Below are 20,291 nucleotides of genomic sequence, written 5' to 3' on the forward strand. Positions count from 1 at the left end.
TGGTGCATGCATCTGGAGTTCATTTGCAGTGGCTGGAGTCCCTGACACACCCCTTCCTTCCTTCCTTCCTTCCTTCCTTCCTTCCTTCCTTCCTTCCTTCCTTCTCTCTCTCTCTCTCTCTTTATTTTTTTCTTTCTCTCTCTTCCTCTGCTTCATTTTCCCTCAAATACATAAATAAAAAATAAAATAAAAATATTTAAAAAAAATTTAAAAAGTATTATTTAACACTATGCTGCAAATGTGGACTTACTTGGTGGCTCTTTCAGTTTCAAGGGTTTTATCCCATCTACATCCTTGATTTTACTTTCAATTAAACACATGTGAAATACTGATATTAGGATATCTTATTCTTATTTTCCTAGAATACTGAGAGGAAGAGCCCACTTTTTCCCTTGTATATTTTTCTCTGAAAATAACATTTTGCTATTGAAAAGCTTCACATGTAGGTTTTATCCAATAAATCCCTTGACAACTTAAAGTACATTTAGAGAGTAGAAGAGGTGGAATTAAAGTAGCCCATCTGTTGTGTTTTTATTTTGGTGATTTAAAAAAATGAGTTTAATTCTATTTGAATCACAGAATAATTTTTCCTAACATGTCCTTTCCTTTGTGCAAGTTGTCCTTCCTTTTGGTAAGTTCTCATTTTTCACAAAAAGATAGAATCACTCAGTTTTAACTCAACATCATATTTTTTTTTTTTTTTTTTAATTTTTATTAACATTTTCCATGATTATAAAATATATCCCATGGTAATTCCCTCCCTCCCCACCCCCACACTTTCCCGTTTGAAATTCCATTCTCAATCATATTACCTCCCCATTACAATCATTGTAATTACATATATACAATATCAACCTATTAAGTATCCTCCTCCCTTCCTTTCTCCACCCTTTATGTCTCCTTTTCAACTTACTGGCCTCTGCTACTAAGTATTTTCATTCTCACACAGAAGCCCAGTCATCTGTAGCTAGGATCCCCATATGAGGGAGAACATGTGGTGCTTGGCTTTCTGGGCCTGGGTTACCTGACTTAGTATAATACTTTCCAGGTCCATCCATTTTTCTGCAAATTTCATAACTTCATTTTTCTTTACCGCTGAGTAGAACTCCATTGTATAAATGTACCACATCTTCATTATCCACTCATCTGTTGAGGGACATCTAGGCTGGTTCCATTTCCCAGCTATTATAAATTGAGCAGCAATAAACATGGTTGAGCATGTACTTCTAAGGAAATGAGATGAATCCTTTGGATATATGCCTAGGAGTGCTATAGCTGGGTCATATGGTAGATCAATCTCTAGCTGCTTTAGGAACCTCCACACTGTTTTCCACAATGGCTGGACCAGATTGCATTCCCACCAGCAGTGCAGAAGGGTTCCTTTTTTTCCACATCCCCGCCAACATTTATGATCATTTGTTTTCATGATGGTGGCCAATCTGACAGGAGTGAGATGGAATCTCAATGTAGTTTTAATCTGCATTTCCCTGATGACTAGTGACGTAGAACATTTTTTTAGGTGCTTATATGCCATTCGTATTTCTTCCTTTGAGAACTCTCTATTTAGCTCCTTAGCCCATTTTTTGATTGGCCTGTTTGATTCCTTATTAGATATCTTTTTGAGTTCTTTGTATATCCTAGATATTAATCCTTTATCAGATATATAGCTGGCGAAGATTTTTTCCCATTCTGTAGGTTGCCTCTTTGCTTTTTTCACTGTGTCCTTTGCGGTGCAAAATCTTTGTAATTTCATTAGGTCCCAGTGGTTAATCTGTGGTTTTATTGCCTGAGCAATTGGGGTTGTATTTAGAAAGTCTTTGCCAAGACCAATATGTTGGAGGGTTTCCCCAACTTTTTCCTCTAGCAGTTTCAAAGTTTCCGGTCTGATGTTAAGGTCTTTAATCCATTTGGACTTAATTCTTGTGCATGGCGAGAGAGAAGAATCTATTTTCATCCTTCTGCAGATATTTATCCAGTTTTCAAAACACCATTTGCTGAAGAGGCTGTCTCTTCTCCAATGAGTATTTTTGGCATTTTTATCGAATATCAGGTGGCTATAGCTACTTGGGCTTACATCTGGGTCCTCTATTCTGTTCCACTGATCTACATGTCTGTTTTTGTGCCAGTACCATGCTGTTTTTGTTACTATGGCTCTGTAGTATAGGTTAAAATCAGGTATGGTGATACCACCAGCCTCTTTTTTGTTGCTCAGTATTATTTTAGATATTCGAGGTTTTTTATGATTCCAAATGAATTTTTGGATTGTTTTTTCTATTTCCATGATGAAAGCCTTTGGAATTTTGATAGGGATTGCATTAAATGTGTAGATTGCTTTAGGTAAGATTGCCATTTTCACTATATTGATTCTTCCAAGCCAGGAACAAGGGATGTTTCTCCACTTTCTAGTGTCTTCTGCAATTTCTCGCTTGAGTGTCTTAAAGTTCTCATTGTATAGATTCTTTACTTCCTTAGTTAGGTTTATTCCAAGGTATTTTATTTTTTTTGATGCAATTGTGAATGGGAGTGATTCTCTGATTTCATCCTCTGTGTGTTTGTTGTTAGCATATATGAAGGCTACTGATTTCTGTGTATTTATTTTGTATCCTGCTACATTGCTGTAGGTTTTGATTAGCTCTAACAGCTTGCTAGTAGAGTCTTTAGGGTCCTTTATGTATAGAATCATGTCATCTGCAAATAATGATAGCTTGATTTCTTCCTTTCCAATTTGTATCCCTTTTATGTGTGTCTCTTGCCTTATTGCTATGGCTAAGACTTCCAAAACTATATTAAATAGAAGTGGAGACAGTGGACACCCTTGTCTTGTTCCTGATTTTAGTGGAAAAGCTTCCAGTTTTTCCCCATTTAGTAATATGTTGGCTGTAGGCTTGTCATAAATAGCCTTTATTATATTGAGATATGTTCCTTCTATTCCCAGTCTCTGTAGGACTTCTATCATGAAGGGATGTTGGATTTTGTCAAATGCTTTCTCTGCATCTAATGAGATGATCATGTGATTTTTGTCCTTCAACCCATTTATGTAATGTATTACATTTATAGATTTGCGTATGTTGAACCATCCCTGCATCTCTGGGATAAAGCCTACTTGGTCAGGGTGAATGATCTTTTTGATATACTCTTGTATTCTGTTTGCCAATATTTTGTTGAGAATTTTTGCATCTATGTTCATGAGGGAGATTGGTCTGTAATTTTCTTTTTTTGTTCTATCTTTGCCTGGTTTTGGTATCAGGGTGATGCTGGCCTCATAGAAGGAGTTTGGTAGGATTCCTTCTTTTTCTATTTCCTGGAAAAGCTTAAGAAGCAATGGTGTTAGCTCTTCCTTAAAAGTCTGGTAAAATTCAGCAGTGAATCCATCCGGGCCTGGGCTTTTTTTAGTTGGGAGATTATTGATAACTGCTCGGATCTCCATGTTTGTTATAGGTCTATTTAAGTGATTAATCTCATTTTGATTTAATTTAGGTAGGTCATATAGATCAAGGAAATCATCCATTTCTTTCAGATTTTCATACTTGGTGGAGTATATGCTTTTATAGTATGTCCCTATAATTTTTTGAATTTCTCTGGAATCTGTTGTGATGTTACCTTGTTCATCTCTGATTTTATTAATTTGTGTCTCTTCTCTCTTTCTTTTGGTCAGATTTGCTAAGGGTTTATCAATCTTGTTTATCCTTTCAAAGAACCAACTCTTTGTTTCATTAATTCTTTGGATTGTTCTTTTTGTTTCTATTTCATTAATTTCTGCCCTAATCTTTATTATTTCTTCCCGTCTACTACTTTTTGGTTTGCCTTGTTCTTCTTTTTCCAAGGCTTTAAGACGAAGCATTAGGTCGTTTACTTGCGACCTTTCTAATTTCTTAATATAGGCACTTAAGGCTATAAATTTACCTCTTAGAACTGCCTTCATTGTGTCCCAGAGATTTTGGTATGTTGTGTTCTCATTATCATTTGACTCTATAAATTTTTTGATTTCCTTTTTGATTTCTTCATTGACCCACTCATCATTTAGTAGTGTATTGTTTAGCTTCCATGATTTTGTGTATGCTCTATAGCCTTTCTTGCTACTGATTTGTAGTTTAATTCCATTGTGGTCAGATAGAATGCAAGGAATTATTTCAATTTTCCTGAATTTGTTAAGATTTGCTTTGTGTCCTAATATATGGTCTATTTTAGAGAATGTTCCATGTGCTGCTGAAAAGAATGTATATTCTGCAGCCTTTGGATGAAATGTCCTGTATATATCTGTTAGGTCCATATCTTCTATGACCTCATTTAGTCCAGATGCCTCTCTGTTTATTCTTTCCCTGGATGACCTGTCAATTGATGAGAGTGGGGTGTTAAAGTCACCCACCACCACCGTGTTTGGTGTTATCTGTGACCTTAGTTCTAATAGTGTTTGTTTGACGAATTTGGGAGCCCCCATGTTAGGTGCATATATGTTTAGGATTGTAATGTCCTCCTGTTGGAGTGTGCCCTTAATCAATATAAAGTGACCTTCCTTATCTTTTTTGACTAACTTCGGACTAAAGTCCACCCTGTCTGATATTAGGATAGCAACCCCTGCTTGTTTTCTAGGCCCATTTGCTTGAAACACCGTCTTCCAACCTTTCACCCTAAGATAATGTCTATCCTTTGTAGAAAGGTGAGTTTCTTGAAGACAACAAATTGTAGGATCCTGCTTTTTAACCCAGTCTGCAAATCTATGTCTTTTCGTTGGGGCATTGAGACCGTTGATATTAAGAGATATTATTGAAATGTGTGTATTTATGTTTGCCATTTTTGTGTGTGTGTGTGTGTGTTACTGGTTCTACCTGTGCTCTCTTCTGTTAACTGGTATTTGAGTATGGCTGGTTTTTTCTAGGTTCCTTATATGTGTGCTTTTCCTTTTGTTCAGCATGGAGGATTCTATCAAGTATTTTCTGTAGAGCTGGTTTTGTCTTCAGATATTCCTTTAACCTGCTTTTGTCATGGAATGTCTTTATTTCTCCATCTATTTGGATGGATAACTTTGCAGGATAAAGTAACCTTGGTTGACAGTTGTTATCTTTCAGAACTTGGAATATATCACTCCAGGCCCTTCTGGCTTTAAAAGTTTGTGTTGAATAATCTGCTGTAATCCTGATGGGCTTGCTTTTGTAGGTAACTTGATTTTTCTCTCTAACTGCTTTCAATATTTTTTCTTTGGTTTGTGTGTTTGGAAGTTTGAGTATAATGTGGCGAGGAGAGTTTCTTTCTGGGTTTTGTCTGGCTGGGGTTCTAAAGGCTTCCTGTATCTGTATTGGCACCTCTTTCCCAATTTGGGGAAAATTTTCCTCTATGATTTTGTTGAAGATGCCTACTATGCCTCTGGAGTGGAATTCTTCTCCTTCTACTATGCCCTGAATTCTTATATTGGATCTTTTCATAGTGTCCCGAATATCTTGAAATTCCCACTCATACTTTTCTATAAGTTTGTTTTTCTCTTTGTTGGACTGCATTAGGTCTGCCACCTGATCTTCTAGCTTAGATATTCTGTCCTCTCCCTCATCCATCCTACTGGTGAGATTTTCTACAGAGTTTTTTATTTCATTAACTGTGTTCTTCATTGCTAGTAATTCTGACTGGTTTTTCTTTATTATTTCTATTTCTCTATTTATGTCTTGTATTGCCTTCTTTATTTCATTAAATTGGTGTCCTGCCTCTTCTTTGATTCCTTTGATTTCCTCTTTGATTTCCTCTTTGATTTCTTCTTTGATTGTTTTCATGTGTTCTTTGACCTCTTTGAACATATTTATAATCATTCTTTTGAACTCTTTCTCAGGCATTTCCTCTAACTCTTTCTCACTGGAGGACATTTCTGATGCATTAATACTTTTAGGTAGATTTATATCGTCTTGCTTTTTAGTGTTTCTTGTGTTATAATGTATATATTTTTGCATCTTGGATTAAGTTAATGCTTGGATTTTCTAGCTAGCTGTGTATTCTTAGCTGTATCAATTGATTTGGTGTAAAATATTTTCAGGGTAGGACCTTAAGGTATTAGGTGTGGCTCTTAAGACTCTCAGAGTATCTACAAAGATGTTCTTAGGGGTTGAGTTTCCCTGCTATAGGAGTATTCAAGCAGGCTGAGTGGAATAATATACTGGTAGATTCTAAAATTTAGCTAAACACTGTACCCATTCCATCAAAAACAGCCCCGAGTATGTATGCAAGAGTAGTTATTATAATGACCAGATCCTCTATCAACAAAGAGGTTTAGATTTCTGGTCTGTTGAGGTATCCAAGTCAGCTTGTGACCAGGTGAGACCCTTCCCTGGTGCAATCCCAGTTACCTTGGGTGATTGTGGTCTCAGTCAAGTTGCTGCCTGGGTCGTCGGGTTGCTGTTCTGATTTCTGGAGCTGGGCACTTGCTTTTCCTACGGGGCAAACTGAGTCGCTGCCGCCGCCTCTGCAGCTGTTGTAGATGTCACCGCCGGAGCCCCCACCACTGCTGAAGCTGCCGTTGTCGTGTCCACCGCTGCTGCTCACCCCGAAGCCGCTGCTCTCCTGGGTCCGCTGCTGCTGGGGCCACTGGTACCGGTGCTGGAGCCGCTGAAGTTGCTGCCAAATTCTGCTCCTGCTTGGGTCCCGCCGTCAGCCCAAGTTGGCGTGGCCGGGTCCCGGGCCGCTGCTGTGTTCGCTGGAGCTGGGTTCAGGTGGCAGGGGAGGGGAGGGAGCCGCGGCTGTTCTGGTTGTATCGTGTGCTTTTACCTCGCGGTCTGCTCCTCCCTCCGTTGCTCACTGCCACTCTCCCCTCACGTTTCCCGAGTTGCGGAGAGCGCGGTGTGAGGGGAACTTCCCGCACCTGGCTTGTCCTGCGGCTCGAGCCAAGAGTCCGGCGGTTTTCTGCCGCTCCGCGGTTGCGGCGGGTAGCCGAGCGGCCCGGAGCCGCTGTTCCCGGCTGTGCAGGCTCTGGATGCTCTATAACTCTTCCACTTCTCCGCTGCCGCCTCAACTTCCTATACACCTCACTTTTTAGTAAAAGTGTGTATTTTGCTGAGTTTTTTTTGGTCTTCCCCCCCCAGGCTATTTTGGCGTGGTACCTACGCCGCCATCTTAACCGGAAGTCAACATCATATTTTAATGTTTATTTCATCTCACTGATTGGAGCATCGATCCAAGACTCTCTAGACTGAACCAAGGAGCAAGCTCTTTTGAGAAGATGGTAAAGGAAAGCTTTCCACAGAGGCTGCAGTGATGTCATTGTCTTTCCTCCCATATAGATCTCTCCTCTTAATTAAGTCCATTACATGCCTTCAGTGACTTACTGACTATCTAACAAGCAATGAGGTGCTTGCAGCTAGTGTGGTGGAACATGCACATAATCCCAGTACTTGGGAGGTGGAGACAGAAGGGCCCAGAGTTCAAGGTTAGCTTTGGTAAATGCATAGAGAGTTCAAAGACAGCCTGAGCTACACGAGACCTTCTCTTGGGGGGGAAAAAAAATAACAAAAGGTTGTCATGCTTGAAGCCGATTAAATATACAGGGACTAAAAAGGCAGGCTAGGTCATCCAGATTCATGGTAACCTTTCTCACCAACCTTTTTCTTATTAGCAGATAAGCAATGTGAATGGAATGAAAAAGAAATGTACAAGAGGCCCTCAGAGTCAAGGGAAGCTGACAGTTAAAGGAGGCCGAGGCACTTACTTCCTCAGTTCTCGTTCTAGAGAAGTGCCCCTTGTATTTGGCGCCTTAGAGAGCAACTTCAAAGTGCATTCATTTTTTTTTCTTACTTGGGGATTTTAAACATGTAAAAACCATGTACATGTAAAAGGTCTGACAAAAGCAAGCTGCTGGAGCTGTAACTTAGCGGTAGTGTGCTTACCTAGCATGCATGAGACCCTTGCTTTGATCCTCATCACTACAGAAAGAAAAACGAAATTGATAAAAATTAAACAGTGAACACTAAAGGCGTATTCATGGTTTACAGATCATAGCTAATGATGGGCTCATATCATCACCATCTATAGCATTTAAACACCATTAGAATATTTTACTTTATTTATTTGGGAAGGCAGGGGAGAATTGGTGTGCTAGGGCCTCTAGCCACTGCAAATGAACTCCAGACACATGCGCCACCTTGTGCATCTGGCTTACGTGGGTCCTGCTGAATTGAATGTGGGTTCTTAGGCTTCATAGGCAAGTGTCTTAACAGCTAAGCCATCTCTCAAGCCCCAGAACAATTTATTTTAGAGTCTATTTTAAAGATTATTTGTTAACTTTAGCTGGAGTGTGATTACAATTTTATTTTTTGTTTTTTCAAGGTAGGGTCTCACTCTAGCTTAGGCTGACCTGGAATGTAGTCTCAGGGTGGCCTTGAACTCACAGTGATCTTCCTATCTCTGCCTCCTGAGTGCTGGGATTAAAGGCGTTTGCTGCCACACCCAGCTGGAGTGTGATTCTAAATTTGTCATGCCAACTGTCTTGTGGGTTTCCATCTGACTTTATTTACACTTAACATTTGCTTAGTTCATACCTGTCATGTGCTCTCATGATTTTCAAACCATTGTGAGAAGTAGCTCACTTACTCCTCATAACAACCTAGAAGTAGCTATGATTATTATTACTCTTTTCATACGGGGGGGGGGGAACCAAGATACAAAATTAACTCTCAGATCACTCACCTGAGAGCCAAGGTCAGCCTCATGCATTTTGGGGTTTAACGGGCCAATGTCATGCTAATGCTACCTCTGCAAATTTCAGAGTCATATAAAAAATGAGTTACAAAACTGATATGTACAATTCCAGTGACATTGTACGTGACCTCTAAGAAAACCCGTACTGATTCTGTTGTTTTGGGAAAATCTATCTTGCCTTATCTATCTGGATACAGCTCATTTCCTTTTACTTATTTGCAGCACTTGTGTGTGTGAGTGTGGTATGCATGCATATGTGTGCGCATGATTATGTTTGCGGGCACGTGCGTGTGAGTGCACATGGGTGTATATGCAGTTGTGTGTGGAGGACAGGGCAGCCTCAGGTGCTCCTTAGAAATGCCCTCCATCTTTTTTTTTTTTTTTTTTTAGTTTTTTGTTGAGAATTTTATAGTGAACACACTGTAGTTTGATCATAATCTCTTCCCATTACCTCTTTTTGCCCCCCCCCTTGCGCCCATTCCACTGAGCCCCTTCTTCTTTCCAATTAGTCCATTTTCCATTTTGATGTGTCTTCCCTTCTCTATCACCAATGTTGAAATGGGATTTATAGAATGATGTTTAAGAAAGCCAAAGAGTTTAAGGAGTGTCTAGTAGCTTTTTTGCTGACCGAAAATTCTTGTTCATTCATTTTTTTTTTTTCAGATGAGTTTGCAAAGGATACCAACCAAGACACATAAATACAGTCCCAGAACTCTAGAAGCTTGTAAACATAGGAAAATCAATGATTTTAAACTGAAATATGTGACTTTTGGAAGTTTCTTCTACTTAAATTTATTCAGAGATTAGTACGAGGATAAACACAAGCAAGGCGTGGCATGAGATTCCAGAGGAATGAATTATTACTCAGGTTGAGGAAGATCCCCATGGGAAGACAGCCTTTGGGATGTGACCGCACAGAGGGTAAGATAGCAATGGCAGTGGAGCCGTCAAGAGGAGGTCAGAGATGATGCAACAGAAGTAAGAGCCCCCAGGACACAGTATGGGAAGAACAATGGCTGAGTTCTTGTGGGGAAAGAGGTTGTGGATGAAGGCCTTAAATGCCAGGCCAAAGAGGCAGTAGGGAGGCCGAATTATTTCTGAGTATAGGAAAGGTTGAATTGGCAGCCCTTGAAGCAAGTGTCTGCCATCAATTTGAGAATGGATTATATTCCATATTTTATTTCTCTACCTTTTCTCTTCCTGTTTATTTTAAAGGCTTTATAAATATGACACATAAGTACTGAACTGCTGCTACGTGGGTACTACGTTAGGTTGTATAATATAAAGCAGAGACAGACATATAATTTCTGTAGATAGGGGCTTATAATAGTGACCAGGTCTGCTTCCCAAACTGGTGCCTTCCTCTGGTTTGGCCATAGTTCACTTAGGTGAGTATTTCCATGGCATTCCATGGAGTTGTGCTTTAGGGGATGTTATTAGTCAGGGCTCTATATGGAAATAGTTCTATCCTATCTGCACCTTTATCCATGAACCCAAGAGGAGATTCATTGTAAGATCTCTCAATATTATGGAGGCTAAAAAGTCCCAAGTCGTTTAGTATACAAGTTGCTGACCCAGAAAAGCCTGAGAATTGCGAAGATGATGGCGTATATTCTAGTCTGGGTCTGCAGATTTGAGATTCAGGACCAGTGTGTTCAGGAAACTAGGATTCCAGCTTGAGAGAAAATTTAATCTTTCTCTTCTGGTTCTTTTAAAGGCCTGGTAGATTGGATAAGGCCTGCAACCACGGGGCAAGCCATCTGCTTTACTCATTCTATGGACTCATACGCTAACCTCATTTAGGAACATCCACAGAAACATCAAGAAATAATGTTTAACCAGATATTTAAGCATTCTATGCCCTAGTCAAGTTGACATATGAGACTAATCATCATGGAGAGTTCCTGACGTGGTGCCCCTTACTTTTGTGGAATGCATTATTCATCCTTGGGTAGTGTAGTCATCAATGGTTCTGAGCCCATCATGGTGGTCTTGACATTGGCCTACAAGTAAATTTGGGGTCATAGGAAGGGTCCTAAACTAGGATCAGATGGCTGGCATTCTTAGCCCAATTTCAACAGTCACTGTGACCTTATGCCACTGCCTTAATCTCTCTGGCATTCAATTTCCCCATTCTTAGCACAGATATAATGCCACCAGTTCTTGCTTGCTGAGCTGTAGTGATCAAATGAGATATATGCAGGTATTCATGTTTCACTGTTTCAGACCCATATACTTTGATTGACTCTTGTATATTTCCCTGTGGAGGAGATTGCTGTGGAGCACACCTGCTCTTTACTACATAAGGAATATTAAAAAAATATCTAGCAAACCACCCAAGAAAGTTAAAAAAAAAAAAAGAAAGAAAACCATTTAAGCCAAAACTTGGTCAAAGCTCAGCTGTGTAAGTGGTAATGAGACTTCAGTGATAAGACCACTGTAACCATTTTTCTGCATTGAATTTGCTGAAAGCAATTTCCTATTCTTAACCCAAACAGACAGCCTCATCCCCAAGGGGTTCATTAGTTGCTGTTCCTGGGAAGTGTCCTTCATGCTATTTTTTTTGGCAGCAGTTTTGCTGTTAATGTCTATAATCTTATTAAAGGCTAAAGAAATACATGATCAGCTAACTCCTTGTATTACTAAAAATGGATTTACCAGCAACACATCAAATATTTACCTTGCCCTAAGCTACCAGTAATTACAAGCTGATATTGTTTAGGCTCAAGCAAACTTAGAGTAATGAATTTCTGCTAATTATTAGGCATGGATGGTAAATGTGACTTTCCCACTCCCAGAGTCATCCTGGGCCCCTCATCTTTCTGTACGAGGGACAACTTCAATTGATATGAATATATTCTGTGCTTCCAGAAAGCACTTCAATGATGTCAACCAGAAGTAATTACCAGTGCATCTGGGAAAGTGATTAAAATGGCTTAAAATTAAGAATTTGGTGTGCTATAGTAATTTCTATGTAAATATGCCACATTTTTCAACTGGCACGGCTGTCTTAATTAAAAACAAGGCTGAAGTTTTAGAATAACAAGAGATTTTAAAAAATCCACCCGTAAAAGAAAATAATGATTCCAGTCTTAGTTACAGATGAAAGTCATTTCTCAGGATTGTAGATGTTACCGGGCGTTTTCAAAAGAGTTGTGTTGCAGACTGCTGTTGACGGGAGAGCGGCAGATTCCAGATGTGCGGGTGTGTCGTGACTGCGTTCGCGTGCGGGCCCGCCCGCCCCTCAGGACCAGGCAGCCGCGACCTCCCCTCCCTGCCTTTGGCACTGCGGAGGGGTCTCCCGGAGTGACTGCTCTTTCCACTTCTCACTTGGCGGGAGGTTTCTGAGCCCCTCCTTGACGCCTTCCTTTCTCTAAAGTAAATAAATATCTCTTGCTTGTGCAGGGTTTTGCCCCTTTTCCAAAGAGGGGGACCACTGTAAGGGAGCATGCCCCACCCTCTGCAGGGAAAGGGGCCTTCCTGGCTGCCCTTGAAGACTGAGGCTGCCCAGCGATGTTCCCTGGTAAAAACCCCTCGTCAGCGACAATGGTCACAGAGATGCGCTGGGTGACTCCATGTGAGAAGTCAATAGTGTTAATTCTCCATTTTCATCCGCACCCTGGAACTGCACTCTAAACGAGTCTGTATAGTAATCTCAGGTGCTAAGTGTTGGTGGGGATGCTTAAGGGTTTCTGCTGTCGTCATCAGCCTTGGACATTCCTGTCTTAGGAACTCGGGCTGTCTTTAATGCCTTACATAGAAATGGGAAAACAGGGCACAACATTGGAAATCCTCACCTAAAGCTAAACTCTATAGCCAAGAGGGCCAGAATACTTACAAACCACAACAGCCTACGGGGATCCTCAAAGGCTACAGTGGGGCTCTAACAAACTCTCTGTCAAAATCAAATGTGACTTCATCTCATACAGAAACAAGGACCACTCTGTGAGGCCAATGGAGTTGAGGAAAATGTCAGATTCTGTCATCCCAGAGATAGTAGTAGTTGAAACCTTGGCTTTGCTTTGGTTTCTTCATTATTTTCCCTTTGACACTGTTGTCATACTGATGACAACCTCACACTACTTTTCTTTCCTTTTTTGATTTTTTTTTTTTAAAGGCCAACATACTTATATGGACACATCATGTGTTGGTACCTTGTCCCTGCCCCCATTCCGCTGGGGGTCCTTCTCAGTGGGGTTGCAGGTTTTCCCTGCGGGTCGTGGGCTATGTATTGTGGGAGCAGCAGTCAGTCATTGGGGAGAGGCAGTGCCTCTAGGCATGATGTTCTAATGTGTGGCTGTAACTGTCTTTTTGATTCCTCATCTGCAAAATTCCCTGAGCCATGGTGGGCGTGTTTTAAGTCTGCTTCTGTGATGGGCTCTTAGGAGCCTCTGGATCGCTGCTTTGGTAAGTGTTGAGTGTCCTCAGCATCTGTCTCCTTCACCCTTGCGCTGATTGTCAGGCTCACCATGGAAGCAGTGCTCTTGCTCATCTCCCCAATTCCTCTATGGTTTCAGCGGGGGCTTGGCTGAAATGCGAGGGGTAGTTTATCTCCTCAGTTCTCACTCCCATCTGAGTGAAGTCAGCTCAGGTTGAATGGGATAAGCATTATTAATTTAGAGAGAATTTGATGGATGTAGTCCCTCTTGTAGCCCAAGATTAGTGGGAGCTTGACATTGGAGAGCATGATCTTTGTCTCCATAGGATTCTGACCTGGCTCCCACTTCCAGATATGGGCTCCTTTACACTGAGCACACTTCTTAGCCAAAATCAGAAAGCGATTGTTTACTCACCAAGGCTGTGTGCCACTATTGCACTTGTGTGTACAACTCGTGGGGATGTTTGCTTCTGAGTAGCTTAGACCCCTGATTGCTTGGACAGTTTTGGCCACTTTCCCCCAGTAGATCATGTAGCACTTTCCAGCACTGGATGGGCTGTCTGGGGACAGGCTCTCTTCTGGATTTCAGCCAGGTCTCACCATATTCCGTGCCGGCAGCATATGGTGTCTTCAGCAGTAGGGTCTTACCATTTACCTCAGGTAATCAAGTGCTTTGACAGAAGCCTGTGTTGTTTTGGGGAACTTGTAGATCTCTCTGATCAACCATATTCTGACACTGGGAGTTACAGACCAGAGCCAATAAAGAAGAAAAACTTATTCTATCATTGGAATTTTCTTAAAAATTTTCTTTATGTTTTGCCTCAGCAAAGCAGATTAAAAAATATTTATTTATTTGAGAGAGAGAGAAAAAAAGAGAGAAAGAGAGAGAGAGAGAGAGAGAGAGAACTCAATAGAGCCTCTTGATACTTCCAACAAACCCAGATACATGTGTTACTTTGTGTATCTGGCTTTATGTAGGTACTGGGGAATTGAACCTGGGTCTCAAGGTTTAATAAGTAAGTATTTTTAACTGCTTAGACATTTCTCCAGCCTGAAGGAGGTTTTCTTTTCTTTCTTTCTTTTTAAAAAAAGTTTCATGGGATCTCACTTCTAAACTCAAAATTTCAAATTATGAGGGCATCTGTTCCACGGGATATCATAGCCTTTAATATGTTAACAGCAGCTCAAGGGGAGCCTCTGCTGTTGTTCAAGCAGAGTGTATGTGTGTACCTGAGAAGTGGGACCATGTGTCCTCATCCTTCAAGGTTTACATAGTGAAGTTAAATTTATGTCAGATGCTGTCTTAAGTTTCAATGATTTACTAACTTCATGGTTCTCAGACACCGCGTGGCAAGGGTGTCCTGCGACTTTTGCTTGCTCGTCTTCCATATGCCATATGGTTGATGTCGGAGTAATGTCATCTTCTCTTCCTCTGGTCTCCAAGCTCAAACCCCTTCCCTTTCCTTTATATTAGGCAGGTTGAGACTTTTGGTCACTGATGGGTGGGGTGTACATCTCTGTTCAGCAGCAAATAAGTAGAAAAAAGAAAAAAGCTATACTAGAAATTGAGAGACTATAGAGAGACAAGGAAAATTATGGGTACATGGAAAGAAGAAGGGCCACTTACCCTAGGATCCGGTTGAAGTCTGTAACCAGGAAACTCCATGTGGAGTCTAGGAGTGTTCACACCCCAGCTGAAGGCCGAGCTCTGAAGACATCATTTGAACCGTGACTCCAGATGTTCCTGAAATCAGCACGTGGATCTTTCAATTAAAAAGTAAACAAATCAGTTTCCCCTCTCTTGCTTAAAACCAGACTCTTTTCACTCACAGCAGACAACTTCCTAGAGGACAAGGGTGCATACGGGGCTCCTTATGGCCTGGTCTCTGCTCACTTGGACAACCTCTTCTCTTAGCACTTCATGAGAGCCGCCCATGCCTTTTGGTTACGCAGCAGATATACTGGCCCATGAGCATGCTGTGCTTTCTGGGCTGTGTTTCTGTGTGCATGGGGCTCTGTCTTCTAAGAATGTTTTCTAAGAAAAGTTCCCTCCCTAGTCTAGCTGGTGAAAACCTACTCATTCCTTTAATATGAAGTTTCTGTGTCAACTTGGGTGTGACTGAGTCACATCCACACTTATTTTCTTTTGTTTTAAGGCCTTTTAAAGATGTTCAAATATATGAAATAACAATTCATCCAGTTGCAGTCTAACAAAACTCCCTATTCAATCTATTCTTTCTTGCAGTGGGAGACCTTTCTTTTCAAAATTGCAACCTATAAAATATAAAGCAACTGAACTGTAGAATCCAAACCTCGGAGCACTCTGATAAGCAGTGCCAAACTCTGGATGTCTCTAAAAAGAGACCCGAAGAGCCTCTTCCATCTCTTTCTCATAATGCATATTGGCACCGTAGTGGAAATCTTGTAAAATAAATATAATGTTTAAAGATAGGTGCTCGGTTCAGCAGCACATATACTAAAATTGGAACAATACAAAGAAGATTATCATGGCCTCTGTGCAAGGATGACACGCAAATTCATGAAGTGTTCCAGATATTTTTTTAAAGGAAAAAAAAGATAGTTCTTGGTGGTCTGTGTTTCAGTCAAACCTTAAAGCCCTTGTCATGAAGAGAAGATGAACAAAGGAAGAAGTTTAGTAGACCCTAGTTGTCTGAGATTTAAACACCCTCTTCCATAGAACTTTTTGGAGCATGAATTCACAATTAATCCCCGGTTGTAAACTCTTGGGAACAGCATTCCCCCCACCCAGTTTCCATTTTACAAGGCATTCCTAGCAGCTGCATGGGGGTGAGGGGGTGGGGGGCAGGAGTCACATTTTATGATGTGGAGCCTCGGTGCCATTCCAGGGCCAATCATGCCACCTTCTTTCCTAGAGGCCTGCATTGCACACTGGGATTTTGTAAGCTGTAAGAAAGTCATGAAAATGCAAGATGAAAGCAAGGTTGGCTCTTGAAGGTCTTCCCAGGGCCTGCAGACATGAAGTTTAAGCGTCGGCGCTCCTGCTCTGCTGGGCTGCTGGGTCTGCTCTGGAGTTGCCCTCACCCTCTGCCCGAGCCTCCTGCCAGCACCCAGCTCATTTATGTTAGGGAAGACAGAATCTGCAAAAACTTCGTAACATTGGCATTGGCTTCTGGAAGAGGGGCGTCAGGAGAAGGGGCAGAGTGACCTTAGGGATGATTTTGAAGTAGACGCCTTCCCAGCTCCCTCAGTGTGTCCCTGTCTCTGCCACTGAGGCGTCTGCTTTGACCCTTCCTTTCATGCTGTCTCCTGTAAGTATGAGGCTCCTCCTCATTTTGGGGCTCCTGTTTTTCAAGCCCCAGTTCCAAAACTACTTGTTCCTGTCCTTTCTGGGGAGTCATGCCTGTTAGCACAGAAGGAAACCCAAGGGATCCCCTTATCAATCTGCTAACGTTTCCCTCTTAGGAAGCCATTTAGGCTCTTGATCTCCTTATCAGATTAATACCGTGGTCTTTAGGTACAAATCTACTAGAAGGTTTAACTGTTAGGTTAATCTTGGATTTATCAAATAATTTTCTCCATCTATTAAGATGGCCACGTGGGGCTGGGAGATAGCTCAGTTAGTGAAGTGCTTGTCTGGCAAGCATGAGGGTCTGTGTTTTATAACCAAAGCTCACCTAAAGAAAGGTTGTGTGTTGTGGTGTGCACTTGTAGTCCCTCAATGGGGGGCGGAAACAGCTTGATCCCTGGGGCTCACTGGCCAGCCTGTCCGGCCTACTTGGTCTGAGCTTCAGGCTACTGAGAGACCCAACCTTTCACAAAAAGTGAGTGGCACCTGAAGGACGACGCCAGGTGTTGGTCTGTGGTCTCTGCATGCAAACATGTGTGTGCTCCCATACACACATGAGCAAGCACACACACATACACACACATGAGATGGTCATGTGGTATTTATCGTTTAATTCACGAGTGTTGCAAGTTATATTTACATATTTTCCAAAATTAAGTAGCCATTGCAATATAGGGAAAACTTTAACTTGATATTATATTAGCAGATATGGTGAAAATACAGTTTTAGTCAGGTGTGGTGGCACACACCTTTAATTCCAGCACTTGGGAGGCCAAGGTAGGAGGATTGCTCTGAGTTCAAGGCCAGCCTGGGACTAGAGTGTGATTTCCAGGTCAGCCTGGGCTAGCATGAAAGCCGACCTAGGAACCCCTTCCCAGAAAAAAGAAAATATAGTTTTATGCAGTGTAATTAATAAAGATTAGGTATCAGTTTTTCTTTTTTTTTTTTAAGGTATCAGTCTTTTTCGCTTTATTTCTCTTCATTCTTTGTGTTAGATAAGGACTTTACTCTCGATGCACCCCTCACTAGGAGTGAGGCGTTCCGCCTCTCCCCACGCTGCACCGCCCTCTCTGCGTGACTCTGTTATACAGAAGAGCTGCTCTCAGGCTGTGCCAAGCCTTGAATTACTCCATTTTATCAAGCAACAATTTTGACCTGATTTGCTCCATTTTGAGCACAAGTGACAAAGCAGAATGACTCTTACATTATTCATTCAAGTATACAACCATCATCTGCCTACACACCCAAAAGGCACAAACTGATAATAAATTGTTTGTGCCAATAAATAATTACATCTAAGAATATATCAAATCATATCAGAAGCACCAGACACACGAGCTAAGCAGTCAGACCACCCGGAACCCCTCCCCTGGGCTTACAAAAGAAGGAGCGTCCCAAGACTGAGGCCTGCAGGCTCCCTGTCCCCTCCCCCCTCGCTCGTCGTGAGCCTTGCCCGCCAGCTGTCATAGCGAAGGACTTCTGCCTCCATCCTCACCTCTTCTGCTTATGACAGGCAGCCACCTTCAAGCTGACAGACAGCTGGCTACCTTGAGCTGCATTTGACAATTCTGCGTTGTTCCTGAAACTTCTGACCTGGCTTCTCAGAGCCTTTCCCTTGCATCTGTATCCCCTCTCTGCCTTTCTCCCTTCCTTAGCCATTCTGTTACACTCTTGGAAGGCAGCTATGCTTACCATCAATGCATGCTGTACTCTTTATTTAAGTAGCACACATCTTGTACCTCCTAGTTCCTCTTGGTTTGTCTCCTCACACATAAAGCCGCTTCCCAAGTGAGAGTGCCACCCTGCCTGAAAGGCTGTCCTCCAAGTTGTTTATCCGCCTGGCACTAGGTGGGAGTAATCGTGGGGGCACCTGCCCAGGGCTCTCCACCTGGGCCTGGTGTCCTCAGCTCCTCTTGGAAGCAGAAGACTTTTCTTCTGATCTGACTTTACTGTAAGCTCATCTGGACCAGTGTGGGGCATTTTGTCCTAGGATAGTGGCAAAGATGGTGGAAAAAGCAGGGACCCACAAGTCCGTTCCCATTTTGCCCTTCCACAGCAGTGCAAAGCCACACACGCTAGTTTCAAGCAGCATCTCCCCCCACAGCATTCCTGGGGCTCTCTAGGGTTCTTGCTCTTCAGGGATGGGGCCAGCAGACAGGCTGGTTCAGCACTTTGGTCCATTAGTGGCTCTTCACTCTGCTTCCATTTATTTATTTATCTATTTTTTTGTTTTTTGAGGTAGGGTCTTACTCTAGCCCAGGCTGACCTGGAATTCACTATGGAGTCTCAGGTTGGCCTTGAACTCATGGCGATCCTCCTACCTCTGCCTCCCGAGTGCTGTGACTAAAGGCCTGCACCACCACGCTGGCTTCTGCTTCCATTTCTAACTCCAAATAAGCTAGGCCAGAGGTTGGGAAGGGCCCAAGCCAAACTTTTTAAAGCTCCTTCTATAATAAAAAAAAAATGAAGAAATATCAAACTATACCCAAGAAAACTGAGCTTCATTTTAAAAGTGTACTTTGATAAATGAACATTTTTGAGAGTGTGTGTTCATCTGTGTGTGGGCACACATGTGTGCATGTGCTTGTGGAGGCCAGAGGTCAACACTGGGTGTCTCCCTCCATGACTTTCTACCTCATTAATTGAGACAGGGTCTCCCGTTGAGCTCAGACCGTACCAATTCAGCTAGTCTAGCGAGGAAGCTAGTCCTGGGGATCCTTCTATCTCCATTTCCCAAGCATGGGGACTAGGGGAGTGCAATGCCATGCCCAACACTTATGCGGACTCTGGTGATCTCAAGTCAGGTCTTTATATTTACTAAGTCATTCTCCCTAGCCCCTAATTGATATTTTGAAAGTGAAAAAGACACTGATTAGTTTATAGTTAATTTGGAGATTGCATAACCAATGTAAATCCAGGCCTTTTCTCTGTATGAAGTAGCCTTCTTGTCCTCTCCTGTGTGACAGCTCTGGAGGCCGATACTGGGCCACATAATTAAGCCACTTGGATCACCCATTTCCATTTGCTAGCACTTGTTACAGCGGCTCCTGTGGGAGCGAGGGTATGCATAAGAAGATGGTTAGTGTGGACTTGAGTCTGCTTTTTCCTGTCCAAGTGTTTCTTTAGTCACTAGCAAATAACACCCCTGATCCAGGTTGTTCCCTTGTCTTTCTTTTTCTTCTAGTGAGTTCTTTTTGCTTGAGGCATAGCCACCAGGCTATTGGTTCTTGCTGGCATGGGACAGAGCCCTGAGACATCATCCATGTAGTTGGGCAGGTCATTCATTGTTTTTGCAGGAGGCTGCAGAGGGATCATGCTCGTACCCACCTCTCTGAGCCTGGCTCAAAGACTCTCCTGGATTTCCAATGGGATGGAATCTAGGTAAGGGGTCAAAATCAAGTGCCTAGAGATATAAAATTTGAAAATAACTGGTAAGTTCAAAAAACAGCAGTTATAAATTCTAGATTTGTACTGCAGTGAGTGATTTCTGAAACATGCTCTACATCAGTAAGGAAAATAAAGCTTAGAGAAATTGTGACAGAAAAAATATTAAAATGTACATGCTGAAATCTGGGACTTGAGAGTTAGATTGTTAAAAAAGTCATGGTCATCTATGAGCAGAAAGATATTAGTCATAAGAATTATGTTTCAAGGCTTGTCTCATTTCAAAATACAGATGACAAAAGTACAAACAATTTCACATTCCTAAAACTGCTGTGTCCTGTTTACTTGATGATAGAAAAAATATGGCAAATTTTCAGGAGGATGTTTTTCCTTAGATTCTAAATATTTCAAACATGGAATTTTAATGAGCAAGTAACTTTTACATAATTGATTTTATACTTATGTCCTAAATCATTTTATATCTGCCCAAGTATTTGTCTTTATCCACAAATTCCTAGTTCTTTCTTTGAA

General features: G+C 41.8%; 1 non-coding gene across 1 annotated transcript; it reads left to right on the top strand.

The window, feature by feature from the left end:
• Positions 1–15,500: 15,500 nt before the first annotated feature.
• LOC123461824 lies at positions 15,501–15,607 on the top strand. Its single transcript, XR_006637889.1, has one exon. It is a non-coding gene; the product is annotated as a U6 spliceosomal RNA (small nuclear RNA).
• The last annotated feature ends 4,684 nt before the right edge of the window (positions 15,608–20,291 follow it).

Source organism: Jaculus jaculus, chromosome 6, assembly GCF_020740685.1.
Source record: "Jaculus jaculus isolate mJacJac1 chromosome 6, mJacJac1.mat.Y.cur, whole genome shotgun sequence".
Lineage (NCBI taxonomy): Eukaryota > Metazoa > Chordata > Mammalia > Rodentia > Dipodidae > Jaculus > Jaculus jaculus.